Below are 15,391 nucleotides of genomic sequence, written 5' to 3' on the forward strand. Positions count from 1 at the left end.
AACTCTTTGTGACGATTCTAATGTAAAATTTAGGGGGTTTGGCTCCAAAGTCACCTAGCACACCAAATGGCATATAGTAGGTACTCTGTCAATGTTTGTGAAATAGATAAATCTGCGAGTTTTGTAAATGTGGAAGAATACCGTCACATTTTAACAGCTTTATGGGAATATAATTCGCATACCAGGCAGTTCTGTATAGTTGAATGGTTTTTAGTATATTCATAGACTTGAGCAGCCACCACCACAGTCAGTTTTAGAACATTCTCATCCCCCCAAAGCAAAGCCCTGTAGCCGTTAGCAGACACTCCCCACCCCCCAAATCCCCAGCCCATGGCAAACACCTACTTCCTGTCTCTAATTCTGGACGTTTATTAACCGAAACCATAAATATGTGTCTTTTTTTAAATAAATTTATTTATTTATTTATTTTTGGCTGTGTTGGGTCTTCGTTTCTGTGCGCAGGCTTTCTCTAGTTGCGGCGAGCAGGGGCTGCTCTTTATCGCGGTGCGAGGGCTTCTCATTGTCATGGCTTCTCTTGTTGTGGAGCACGGGCTCTAGACGCGCAGGCTCAGTGGTTGTAGCTCACGGGCTTAGTTGCTCCGCAGCATGTGGGATCTTCCCAGAGCAGGGCTTGAACCTGTGTCCCCTGCATTGGCAGGCAGATTCTTAACCACTGAGCCACCAGGGAAGCCCAATATGTGGGGTTTTGCAACTGGTTTATTTTACTTAGCATGTTTTCAAGGTTCATATCGTAGCATGTATCAGCTCTTCATTCCTTTTTATTGACAAACAGTATTCCATTGTATAAATATACCACACTTCATCCGTTCATCAGTTGAACGACATTTAGTTTGTTTCCACTTTTTGGCTATTTTGAATAATGTCACTATGAACACAATATATGTAGCACGTGTGTATACACAAACACATAGATATGTGTGTGTGTGTGTGTGTACATATGTTTTCATTTTTCTTGGATATATACCTAGGGGTAAAATAGCTAGAACACATGTTAACTCCATGTTTAGCTTTTTGAGGAGCTGCCAAACTGTTTTTCAATGTGGCTGCACAGTTTTTCCACCAGTAATATATGAAGGGTCCAGTTTCTTTACATCCTGGAGAATACTAGTTATTGTCTGTCTTTTTAATTATAGCCATCCTAGCAGGTGTGCATTGGTATCTCATTTTGATCTTCATTTCCCTAATGGCTAATGATGTTGAACATTTTTTCACATGCTTATTGGCCATTTGTATATTTTCCTTGGAGAAGTATCTATTCAAATCCTTTGCCAATTTTAAAAATTATTTCTAATTGTATAAAATACACATAACATAAAATTGACCATCTTCACTATTTTTAAGCGTACAGTTGGGTGACATTGAGTACATTCACATTGCTGTACAGCCATCACCACCATCCATCTCCAGAACTCTTTCATCTTGCAAAACTGAAACTCTGTACCCATTAAACAAGGCGTCTCCCTTCCCTCCTCCCCTTAACCCCTGGCAACCATCATTCTACTTCTGTTTCTATGAATCTGACTACTCTAGGTACTTCATATAAGTGGAATCATACCGTATTTTTCTTTTTGTGACTGGCTTCTTTCACTTAGCATTTTATCCTCAAGGTTCATCCATGTAGGAGCATGCCTCAGAATTTCATTCCTTTTTAAGGCTGAATAATGTTCCATTGTATGTGTATACTACATTTTATTTATCCATTCATCCATTGAGGGACACTTGGGTGCTTCCACCTTTTGACTGTTATGAGTAAGGCTGCTATGAAAGTGTGCATTCAAATATCTCTTCAAGAGCCTGCTTTCAATTATTTTGGGTATATACCCAGAAGTGGAATTGTTGGATCATATAGTAATTCAATGTTTAAGTTTTTGAGGAACTGCCATACTGCTTTCCATAGTGCCTACATCATTTACATTTTCACCAACAGTGTACAGAGTTCCAATTTCTCCACATCCTTCTCCAACATTTATTTTCTTTTATAAAAATAATTTTTCACTTACTTTCTTTCCAGGTTTATTGAGATATAATTGACATATAACATTGTATTAGTTTAAGGTGTACAACATAATGATTTGATATATGTCACATTGCAAAATGATAGCACAATAAGTTTAGTTGACATCCATTAACTCACATAGTTACAATTTTTTTCCTTGTGATGAGAACTTTTAAGATCTACTCTGTCACTGCGGTTTTGATTTGCATTTCCCTAATAATTAGTGATTTTGAGCATCTTTTCATGTGTTTATTGGCCGTTTGTATGTCTTCTTTGGAGAAATGTCTATTCAAGTCTTTTCTCCCTTCTTTAATCGGGTTGTCTTTTTATTATGGAGTTGTATTTTTTATATATTCTGTTACAGGTACCTTCCAAGATATATGATTTGCAAATGTTTTCTCACGTGTGTTGTTTTTTCACTTCCTTGATGGTGCCCTTTTTTTATTGAAGTATAATAGTTGATTTACAATGCTGTGTTAATTCCTGCTGTACAGCAAAGTGACAGTTATACATATATATACATTCTTTTTCTTATATTCTTTTCCATTGTGGTTTATCCCAGGAGATTGGATATAGTTCCCTGTGCTATACAGTGGGACTTTGTTGTTTATCCATTCTAAGTAGAATACTTTACATCTACTAACCCCAAACTCCCAGTCCATCCCTCTCGTACCCCCCTCCCCCTTGGCAACTAAAAGTCTGTTCTCTATGTCTGTGAGTCTCTTTCTGTTTCATAGATAAGTTCATTTGTGTCATATTTCAGATTACACGTATAATTGATATATGGTATTTGTCTTTCTGTGTATGACTTACTTCACTTAGTATGGTAATCTCTAGTTGCATCCATGTTGCTGCAAATGGCATTATTTCATTCTTTTTTATGGCTGAGTTGTATTCCATTGTATATATGTATTGATGGTGCCCTTTTGAAGCATAAAATTGGTTAGTTTTGATGCATTCCAATTTATCTATTTTTTCTTTTGTCACTTGTGCCTTTGCTGTCATATCTAAGAAGGTTTTCCCTAAACCAAAGTCAGCAAGATATACTCCTATATTTTCTTCCAAGAGTTTTTTTTTCTCTTCATATTTTGGTTTATTTCCTTTCCATTTTAAATATTTGACTGTTATAAAGGGTACTAGTTTTGTTTCACTAAATTGTTATTGTTGAGCATAAGATTGTTTCTCATTTTAGAGTAAACATTCTCATAGGTAAAATATCGTATTTAATTTTTTTCTTTCTATTTTTAATAGTATTTATTGTTTTCTTTCTAATTTTATAAGCAATGCCTATTCATAACAGACAGCTAGAAATGCATAAAAGCATAAAGTAAAAAATAACATTCACCCATAACCCCCCCATCAAGATAACCCATTAGCATTTTGATACATTTCCTCCCAGTGTCTCCATATTTTTTTCTTTTTTTAAATTCTTTTCCATTATGGTTTATCACAGGATATTCAATATAGTTCCCTGTGCTATACATTAGGACCTTGTGGTTTATCCGTCAAGAGTTTTATAGTTTAGCTCTTACATTAAGGTCTTTGATCCATTCACAGTTAATATTTGTATATGGTGTGAGGTAGGGACCCGAGTTCATCCTTTCACATGTGGATATCCAGTTCTCCCCACATTTGTTGAAGAGACTATTCTTTCCCCACTGAATGGCCTTGGCACCCTTGTGAAGAATTAATTGATCATCCATGTTAATGGGTTAATTTTTTGACTCTCAATTCCATTCCGTTGTTCTATATGCCTGTCCTTATGCCAGTACCACACTGTTTTGATTGTTGTAGCTTTGTAGTAAGTTTCAATATTGGGAAGTGTGAGTCTTCCAACTTTATTTTTCTTTTTCAGTATTGTCTTGGCTATCAACCTCAACCACTGCGCCACCAGGGAAGCCCTTATACCTCTTTTTAAAAATTTATTCCTAAGTATTTTATTTGCTTTGATGCTATTGTAAATGGAATTTTTCTTAATTTTATTTTCAGATTGTTACTGTGACATTTTGAATAAGAGGTAAAAAATCACCATGAGCAACTTCTAAGTTTAAAATCAAAGTTTGGGGCTTTCCTGGTGGCGCAGTGGTTGAGAGTCTGCCTGCCGATGTAGGGGACACGGGTTTGTGCCCCAGTCCGGGAGGATCCCACATGCCGCGGAGCAGCTAGGCCCGTGAGCCATGGCCGCTGAGCCTGCGCGTCCGGAGCCTGTGTTCCGCAGCGGGAGGGGCCACAACAGTGAGAGGCCCGCGTGCCGCAAAAAAAAAAAAAAAAGATAAATAAAATCAAAGGTTGTTCATATTTTTATGTTGCTGTTTTCAAGGGGTCCCAATGTTTTACAATACTTTACACAGTAATACAGCTTTAAAAAATTATCTCATTAGTATGTTTTGGTAATGTGGAAACAATTGACTTCACTAATGGATTTAATATCATCATAAAAATTCCAAGCCAACCCCATCCTATCTGAGAAAAGTTAATGTGAAACTGCTTACTTTGGTTCTTCCAGAAACTTGTCTGCTAATAAAGTATTTAATATGTTTCTTTCATGAGTGGGTATTTCTATATAGTTTTCTAGAGGACATGGAAAATTCCGGGTGCCAGTATTAATCTCCTCCTTTCTTTAATGAACTGAGAATCTGATCCAATGAGATTAAACTTTCCTCACAGACCAAGATCAGGACTCTGCTGTTAAAGTTCTGGATGAATTTTGGTTTTTGCACTAGACATAAATTCACAGCAACTCCTCACCTACAGAGGCTAATCTCTCTATCTCTTCTCCACCCTGGCCTTAAGACATCACAGCTAGCATGCTGTCCTATCCTTAGATGGCTGGCTCCCCTTGCTCCATGTTTAATTAAATAGTGAACAACTTCATCAAAACATCTAGTATATTGGTCAGAACTCAAGTACACAGTGAATATTAATATATTTCCCTTGAAACAATGTCTTCTTTTGATATTAAAAAAAGGTTTCTGTGCTAATTAGGGGCTTTAAATTATTTATCCAGATTTTGTGTCAACTTTGAAAAAGAAATTTCATAGACTGGAGGCATTAGGGAAGTTGGAAGGAAACTTAGAAAGCCAGGGCAAGGGCCCATGAGCCAAGTTCAGCCTGTACACATGTTTTATTTGGCCCCTGTGAATATTTTAAAACTATTTAGATTAGTTGCCAACATTGAAAAATCAGGCAGTTTCACATAAAAGTCTGGATCTCTGGCTTTTCTTGAAAAAGTGGGTAAACTTGGCCATGTCAGGCCCACACTGCAGCATGGCACATATGGGGGCAAGCATGCTCCCGGGTGTCAAGGTCCTCCCTGCCTGACCTGTCTGAGCCCAGGAGGCCTTTGAGTCTGTGACTCCTGAGCTAATTCAATTCCCTCCTGAGGTGTGGAGACAGGCTTGGAGATTACTGCTCAAAACTAGTCATCAGCTGATTACTTATCAATTCCTCAATTTGTTTTGACTCAAATGCCAAGAGTATTATTCATAAACAGATAAAATTAGGGAAGACCTAATTCTTCTAAATGTTCAAAGGATTTTCTTGCTTGAATGGCATCTCCGTTGGTGTGTTTAGGCTTTTGAAATATAATTAACTGAGAGAGGAGCTAAAAGGAGCCACAGCTAAACAAAGATCAGACACATCTTAAAACAATAAAATGTGCTTGGAATCATTTTTTAAACCTGTGTCCCACTTAAACTCTGACCTCCTCTTTACAATTTTCTTTCATTTCTCTCTTCTTCTGAACTCGTAAGCTTTACTTATAGACCCGGGTAACAAGTAAGTTAGTACTTAAGCATTCACTCATTTAATAAATATTTATTTGAGCACTTACGAGATGCCAGGGGCTGATCTAGGCACTTGGGATGGCACAGAGGACAGAGACAAAAGTCCCTTGTGCAGTTTACAATATATTGGTCATGGCTTATATTTCTTGGGAGTCTTCCACAGCAGACTGCACAGTGTTAGGCACTTAGTAGTACATGAATAAATACTAATCAATTCATTAGCCAATTGATGATTGAGTCAAGGACCCTGGACAGTCTTCTAGGAGCAGGCTGTCAGTAGGAGAGCCTGGTATGGCAGGGCTTAGGAATGCCCTATTTGCAAGAGATAATGTCCCTGGGGTAAAACAAGGGGAATAAAGCAAGCATGAGGAGTTCTTCAGTCTTTTTACCTCTCACATAGGTCATGAGAGCTCTGTAATACCTCTATGGAGAAGTGAGCAAACCTGCACCTCAGCCCCTCAAACGTGAAAGGAGACGTTGTAACTGAATGTCGTCCGTGTCCATCCTCTTGGGTATAAAAGATAGAAACAGGTCTCTTGCGAGAGGAGAAGCAGTGACCAGGTGGGGCTTTAGTGTTTGGCTGTGGACAAGCCTCTTGTCTGGCCATTGGAGGACTGCGGGTAGCAGTTGGTGTGTGTATTGGTGAGGGGGAGGTTGGCCTCTGGAATCTGCTCGGACTATTGAAATAGTTCAGAAATTAAGACAGAAAACTCCCAGTAGAGATCAGAGAAACCAGAGCTGGTCATAGCTGACGATTACTAAATCGTATCTTAGTAAAAACTAGAGGGGTTCCACTGAGAACTCCTGGCTGCGGTCTCAGAGTTCTGAACCTTCCATTCCTTCTATTATTAAAAGTGACAGGGAGAAGGGAATCTTGCCGATCTATGATCCAAAATTCCCCCCCAAACAATTATATAAGTCAATGGTAAATCATGATCCAATATCTCTTTTAAAAATTATATGCAATGGTGAGGAACACATACATGAAAAGAAGTCAATCTGTGTTAAGTGTAGTGGAGTCAGAGTGCCTAGGGTTGAATACCGGGCAGTCCTCTTGACTGTGCAAGCCTTGGTAAGTTGCTTAACTTCTCTGAACCTTCAGTTTCCTCATCTATTAAATAGGATAATATAGTACCTCCTCTGTAGGGTTGCTAGGTTGGCATATAAGCCTCAATTGGCCGACCTGCCTTTGGATCTCATATTTTTATGGAGCTCCTGGACATAAGTAATTAAATTTGTTTTTCTCTTCTTAAAAAAAAAAAAGATTCAGTGAGGTTGTACATGTAAAGCTCTTTTTAAAATGTCAGGCACAGAGTGGTCAACAAACATGAACTATTTTTCTTTCTTTATTCCCGCCTTGTTTTAAAAAATCACATAGAACTAAGGCAGTTTATATTTGTACTGAATTAGCAGCAATTAACAATGTGGTATGCGAGCTAAGAGACTGGGGGTTGGAGCAGATAAGAAAAAGTGATGCCTTAAAGCGATGGTAATTTCAGTCAGTCTCTTCTACTTCATGGCTATCTTCATAGTGAGTTTTGCAGAGAAGTGCCTCTTACCCAATTCCCAAATATAGACCTAACTGCACCGAGAATGGCTCTCACTCCTAAATCATTCCAGTCTAGAAAACAAGTCAAGAATTATTTTGCCTCCATTTTTGTTCAATTTTGCCAAACCCATTAATCAATAAACAACATAAATCATCTAGCTCTTCAGAATTCAACTGCTGTTAACAGTCAGCCAACTCTAAGCTCGATTTAAACTGAGGGTGAGAGAGTGATGTGTATTCGTACTATAAGCATATATGGTAGGAGTCTGCATGTGATGATCTGGACTAAGAAAATAATTATACTGACATGATTTAATCCCAAACAGAACAAATCTCCCAAGCCTAAGCTGGCTTTTCCTCACTGGGTGTCTCTGGCCTCCCTCATCTCTAGTAATTCTAAAAAGGGAATGCTAGGCTATGATACGTGTGACCGCATTTAAAAAAAAAAAATTTTACAGTTATCAGTGGCTTTCAGTTCTCAAGTAACAGAAAAATGGTTGACTATTACACCTAAATATTCTGAATACGTATGTGCCTTTGTTTTGAATTGCTTTTTCTCCAATGATATTGTTTGCTATTAAACAGTGAACAACTGAAAAATTAATGGTTGAAAAGTAATGTTTAATTAACTTTTTATCAGACACCAAGTCCACTGCTATATTTAGCAACTGAACTGATAGAGGAAGCTGCTGCGGAATTAGTCAGCACATCAGCCTGTTAAATATCAAAGAGCAGAGGAGGCCTTTTGTCTCAGCATTGAACCAGAGACTGAAAATGCATCTAATTTTAGCATTTCCAGAGGAGGATAAAAAGATGTGAAACACAATAATCGGGAAAAATGTCATGCACAGCCTAAGTATGTGTTTGTCAGAGGAGAAATGCTGGGAGAATGGCAGCAGAAAGTAAGAGGTCTGCCCAGAAGCTAGAATTCATCATCACAAGTAAATTCTTTAAAATAATTTACCATTAAGCTAAGACTCCCATCTACACAAGAGGTCCTACAGACTAATACAGAATATTGATTAGGTGGCGGGTTTTTTTTCTAGAAGCAGTTGCACGTGGTCTACTTTCCCATTTAAGGGCTCCAGGGCATCATCAGTGCAATTGAAGGGAAGGATTAAAGGGATAAAGGAAAAGCTTTCTTTTCAGGGTGAGTTTTTATTTTCTATAGAAGAGCTTCTTTTATTTTGAGGGTGTATATCCAGGTACAGGTGGAGGGAGGAGAAAGTGGGTGAGATGGACACTCCAAGAGATCCCAGCAATCCTAATATATTTTAATGTTTTAATTGTATTATGAAGGCAAAGCTCACATTCTTAATGAACAAAGTGGAAAGAAAAAGAAATGTGAGCTTTGATTACTTATGATAATTTTTTTATTATCATTACTTTTAACATCTTTATTGGAGTATAATTGCTTTACAACGGTGTGTTAGTTTCTGCTTTATAACAAAGCCCAGAGGTAAACCCACACACCTATGGTCACCTTATCTTTGATAAAGGAGGCAAGAATATACAATGGAGAAAAGACAGCCTCTTCAATAAGTGGTGCTGGGAAAACTGGACAGCTGCATGTAAAAGAATGAAATTAGAACACTCCCTAACACCATACACAAAAATAAACTCAAAATGGATTAGAGACCTAAATGTAAGGCCAGACACTATCAAACTCTTAGAGGAAAACATACGCAGAACACTCTATGACATACATCACAGCAAGATCCTTTTTTCCCCACCTCCTAGAGAAATGGAAATAAAAACAAAAATAAACAAATGGGACCTAATGAAACTTAAAAGCTTTTGCACAGCAAAGGAAAACATAAGACGAAAAGACAACCCTCAGTGTGATAATTTCTTAAAATTTATTTCGGTATCCCAAGACTCTGGACCAGTGCTTGGCACATAGTAGGTCTCAATAAATATTTGTTGAATAAATGAATGAATGGTTTCATGTCAAGATGGTGAAGTGAGCATATACATAATTCTCCCCACACTATTTCAAACACATAGGAATGATCTATAAGGTCTTCAAAGATATATTTTAAAGTACATAATAATCAAATGTGAGAAGAAAATCAGCATGGGTCTAAACTCCAGTGGTAAGCCACGAGCAGTCGGGGCCAGGACTTCAAGTCCATGGGGGAATGGGGCCAAACTTGCCCAGTATGTGGTACAGGACTGGAACCAGGATCCCAGTGTGAAGCCAGAGTCTAGGACCATGCTTTCTCCCTGCAAGCAGTGGCTGAAAGACCTCTGCCTACCCACGGGGATTGCGCCAGGATCTCCTGCTTGTCTTAGGCGGCGGCTAAAGCAGAGAACTCTAACTAACATGAGACTTATACCTGGGCTTGTGCCATGTGGGTATGGGCATTAGGACTGCTAAATCTTGCAGGGAAGAAGCCTTGAGCTGAGCTTCTAGTAACTTGAGGCAGCTGAGAAACCACCCCCACAGGGATAGGCATGCTGAAGAAAAGCCCCAAAGAAGATTAGCTCCCAAACAAAACTGTTTAATTTATAGGAAGTTGGACACCATGAAAAGTAGTCAACAGACCCAATATCTGAGGAAACAGAGATAACAGAATGGTCTAAAAAGGACCGTTAAGCAAGCTTGTGTAAAATCTTCAAAGACTATATTGTGTTTGCATGATGTGAAATACCATTATATAGTATGCTAGCTTTTGTGTAAGAAAGAAAGAGAAATATGTATATATGCATCTGCTAATATCTGCAAAATATATTTTGCAGGAAGGATATACCAGAAATTAAGGAAATTGATTGCCTAAAGTAAGTGGATATGAATGGGATGCAAGGGAAGGCAATGGGACTTCTCTGAGGGTATTTTTGTATATTTTGTCTGCTAATTACATTAATATTTTAGATTTTTTAAAAATAAAATTGAATCAGTATGAGAAAAAAACTAAACTTTAATATAAACAAATAAACTAACCTAACTGTATATCACATTGAAAATATAACTACATAGTAGAATAAAAAGGAATTAGTCCAATAACTTTTAACGCAGTACTCTCACTGTACACCCTCAGTAGGCTACATTATACAGATAAAAAATAGCTGCAAAGCAATCATGAATATTTTTAGTAGGTTTATTATTGGTAAAATATTGCTATAGCAATTCTGAAGCTATTTTGTACCTATCATTGGATTGAGCAAATAAGTAAATATACTGTAAATGAGCAAATACATTGGGAGTCAGGATTCTCACTGTGGGTAAAGGGAAGTACAGACTACATTTTGGGGAAAAGAGAGGAAGAACCATGTGGTGTTAGACTGGCATATAGCTATTAGAATGAACTCATGATTTTAAAATATGTATCTATCTACTAAAAGGGCTTAGAAGCAATGACATCCCAGTTGTGATGAGCACACAGCACCTTGATCTTGTACTCTAAATACCACATGCCTCAGGTTGAGTTCTCTGCAAACAGACATTGGGATGGAGTTCAAAGTACAAGATACTTACTAGGGATCAATAAATGTATAAAGATGGGGGAGGGGAGGAAGCAGTGTTGAGGAGAGAAAGAAGATTGCAAGCCTGCCAAAGCTTTAGTAAACCCAACAGGGAGCTCTGGAGCTGGTATTTTGCCCCCAAAGAGTGACCCACATCGAGGTGAAAAGCTAGGTCTTTATATCCTTGTCTCACTCAGTCACTGGTTGTGGGCTCCTCCAGGAGGACATACATATAGGTGAAGTGGTTTTGCAGCTGAGACAGACCCTGAAGGAGCTGACAGCTGGAGGCTACCCACTGACTACACTCCCCACAGCTGGGCAGTAAGTCCTTTCCTACAGGGTGATCTGGACGGCACATCTCCATGACTACCACGCTATTCCTCACTAAAAGGAGCTAGATCTCCTTGGAAAAGGGGCTCATTCCATGTCCAGGGCAAGGAAAGAACAAAGTGAGCCTGGAACATCTTGTTATGTGAGAAAGTGAGGAAATACCCTAAATTTGATAGACTTTTGTAAAAAAAAAAAAAAAAAAAGACAGGAGCCAGCTAGAAGGGGCCCCCACTAGCCAAATTTAAGATAATGTGAGCATCAGAATGAATAAGGGCAGGAAAGAATTATAACACATTGAATAATAATAAATAAAGAGCCCATGAGTTCATACTGATACTGAAAAAAAGTTCCAAAAAAAGTGGGAGGAGAAGGGAAAGCTCTTATTTATAGGAGAATTCCAACTGATCAATGTAGAAGAAATGATAGAAAGTCATTTTATAACCACCACACTAACAACTGATTCAGGCAAAAATCATCACTGGGGACTTCCCTGGTGGCACAGTGATTAAGAATCCTCCTGCCAATGCAGGGGACAGGGCTTTGAGCCCTGGTCCGGGAAGATCCCACATGCCACAGAGCAACTAAGCCCGTGCGCCATAACTACTGAGCCTGCGCTCTAGAGCCCGTGAGCCACAACTACTGAGCCCGCGCACCTAGAGACTGTGCTCCACAACAAGAGAAGCCACCGCAATGAGAAGCCCGCGCACCGCAACGAAGAGTAGCCCCCAGTCGACACAACTAGAGAACACCTGCGCACAGCAACGAAGACCCAATGCAGCCAAAAAAAAAAAAAAAAATCATCACTGGATGCTAAAACTATCAGGTGAAATCATGTTGGGGACTAGGACATTCACACTGTCTCAAAATATCACTTCACAGATCTTACTAATTACAAGGGGTAAAGGAACCGTTACAATTGGGAAGTCTGGTGGAAACCACCTGAACCAAGTGGTCAAACCTCTCATTACAATAACGGGACAAGCCGACATCATGTGCCTTCCGATGTGATGCACTAAGGCACTAAGAACACATCACTTATGTTGTATCCCTGCCAAAATGTAAAAAGTCACACAAATCTAAACTGAGGTACATTCTAGAAGAAAAACTGACCTGGGCTCTTCAAATTGTCAATATTGTGAAAGCCAAAAAATAAAACTGGGAAATCATTCTAGATCAAAGCAGACTAAAGAGACATGACGTGTAATGCTGGATTCTTGATTGGATTCGGGATTAAAAACAGCTATAAAGGATGTTATTGGAACAACTGGGGAAATTTGATTATGGGTGCAAACTCAATGATATTACATCAATGTTAAATTTCCCAAGTGTAATAATTGTACTGTGGTTATGTAGGCATATGCCCTAATTTTTAGAAAATGCATGTTGAAGTATTTAGGGGTGAAGTGTCATGTCACGTGTACCCACAGCTACCAAATAGTACAGGTAGATAGATAGACAGATAGATACATAGACGCATAGATAGATGGATATAGACATCCACACACAGATAAAGCAAATGTGGAAAGCTATTAACAGTTGGTGAATCTAGGTGAGGTATATATGGATTTTCATTATACTGTTCTTGCAACTTTTCGAAAGGTTTGAAATATTTCAAATTAAAAGTTGATATTTCAAATTAAATATTTGAAATTAAATATTAAAATTATTATTATTAATCAAATTATTATTAATCAAATTAAATATTAAAATATTCAAATTAAATATTTCAAATTAAATGTTAAATATTTCAAATTAAAATACAAACAAAATACCCACAAAATTTCCAATGATAAAAAGGGGAAATTAGTATACATAAAATTATAATAGATTTTGAAATCAGAGCATGCAATTATAAATCAATTGAATAAAGAATAGAGAAACAATAGAACAAAACAAAAAGATGTTTCTTTGAAAATATCAACAAAATTGAAAGCCTTTAGTTAGAATGTTCAAGGGAAAAAAGTAGAGAAGACTCAAATTATTAAAATCTGAAATGAAAGAAGTTACATTACTACTGAACTTACAGAAATTAAAAGGATTATAAGTGAGTACTATGAACAAATATATGCCAACAAATTAACCTAGATGAGAAAGAAAAATTCCTAGAAAGACACAAACTACTGAAATTGACACAAAAAAATAGGAAATCTGGAGAGCTATAATAAATAAAGAGACTGAATTAGTAATTTTAAAATTTCACACAAAGAAAAGCTCAGGACCAGATGTCTTCACTAGTGAATTTTATCAAATATTCAAAAAAGAATTATTATCAATTCTTCACAAACTCTTCTAAAAAGTAGAAGAGGAGGAAACCCATCCTGACTCATTCTATGAGGTATTACCGTTACCAAAGCCAAATGAAGACGTCACAAGAAAGAAAACTATACACCAGTATCTCTGATGAATATAGATGCAAAAATCCTCAACAAAGTACTAGCAAAACAAAGTCAGCAACATGTAAATATATAAGAAGTATTATAGACTTGACCAAGTGGGATTTATCCCAGGAATGCAAGGTTAATTTAACATCGGAAAGGCAATTTACGTAATTCAACATATCAGTAGAATCAATAGAATTGATATAGAATATCTATATCAGCAGAATAAAGGACATGTGATCATCTCAATACACTCAGAAAAAGCATTCTCAAAATCCAACATCCCTTCATGATAAAAACGCTCAACAAACTAGCAAGATAAAGGACCTTCCTCTACAAAAAATCCACCACTAACATAATATTTAATGGTGAAAACCTGAAAGCTTTCGCTCTAAGAGCAGGTATAGGACAAGAATGTCCATTCTTATCACTTCTACTCTGCATTGTACTGGAGGTTCTAGCCAGTGTAATCAGGCTAGAAAAAGAAATGAAAGACATCCAGATTGGAAAGAAAGAAGTAAATCTATCACTACTTACAGATAACATGATCTTGTATGTGAAAGTGTGTACAGAGCCCACAAACAAACCTATTAGAACTAATAAATGTGTTCAAGAAAGTTGCAAGGTAGATGATCAATACGTAAAAATCGATTGTAATTTGATATGCTAGCAATGAACAGTCCAATAGTGAACTTAAGAAAACAATTCCGTTTATAACAACATCAAAAGAATAAAATCCTCAGGGATAAATTTGACCAAAAAAGTATAAAACCTATACTCTGAAAACTATAAAATACTTTTAAAGTAAATGGAAAGACATCCCATGTTGATGGATTAGAGGACTTAATTTGTGACGATGACAATACATCCCAAATGGATCTACAAATTCGATGCAATCTCTACCAAAATCCCACCTGGCTTTTTTGCAGATTGACCAACATCATTAGTCACCAGGGAAATGCAAATGAAAACCACAGTGAGATACCACTTCACACATACCAGCATGGCTATACTAAAAAAGACAAGCAATAACAAGTGTTGGTGAGAATGTGGAGAAACTGGAACCTTCATATATTACTGGCGAAATTGTAAAATGGTGCAGCCACTTTGGAAAACAGTTTGTCGGTTCCCCAAAAGTTTAAACATAGAGTTACCATTTGACCCAGTATTTCCACTCCTAGGTCTATATCCAAGAGAATTGAAAACATATGTCCACACAAAAACTTGTATGCAAATATTCGTAGCAGTTTTATTCATAATAGCTAAAAAGTGGAAACAACTCAACTGTCCTTCAACTGATGTATGGATAAACAAAATGGAATGGACAAACCAAATATCCATGTAGTGGTCTGTTATTCAGCCCTGTAAAGGCTGAACCTTGAAAACACTGTGCTAAGTGAAAGAAGCCAGACACAAAAGGCCACATGTTGTGTAATTTCATTTATATGAAACATCCAGAATAAGCAAATGCATGGAGAAAGAAAGTAGATGAGTGGCTGCCAGGGGCTGCGAGCGGGGCATGGGAAATTGCTAGCGGAGTGACTGCTCACAGGGTTTGTTTTTGGGTCATGAAGAGGTGCCGGCATCAGATAGTGGTGATGGTTGCGACTCTGTGAATATGCTAAAAACCAATGAATTATACACTTTCAAAGGGTGAATTTTGATATGTCTCCGTAAGTGAATCAAGTGTGTGTAGAGCGGCATAAAAATAAATGAAGAAATAAAGGGTGAATTTTATGGTAGGTGAATTATATCTCAATTAAAAAACCAACAGGTGTTAGTTAAGGCTATAATGGCAGTCATATTGTAGTATATAAATGTACCAAGTCAAGATGTTCTACGAAAACAGCAAAACAAAACTTGGAAC

This window comes from Globicephala melas, chromosome X (assembly GCF_963455315.2).
Source record: "Globicephala melas chromosome X, mGloMel1.2, whole genome shotgun sequence".
Lineage (NCBI taxonomy): Eukaryota > Metazoa > Chordata > Mammalia > Artiodactyla > Delphinidae > Globicephala > Globicephala melas.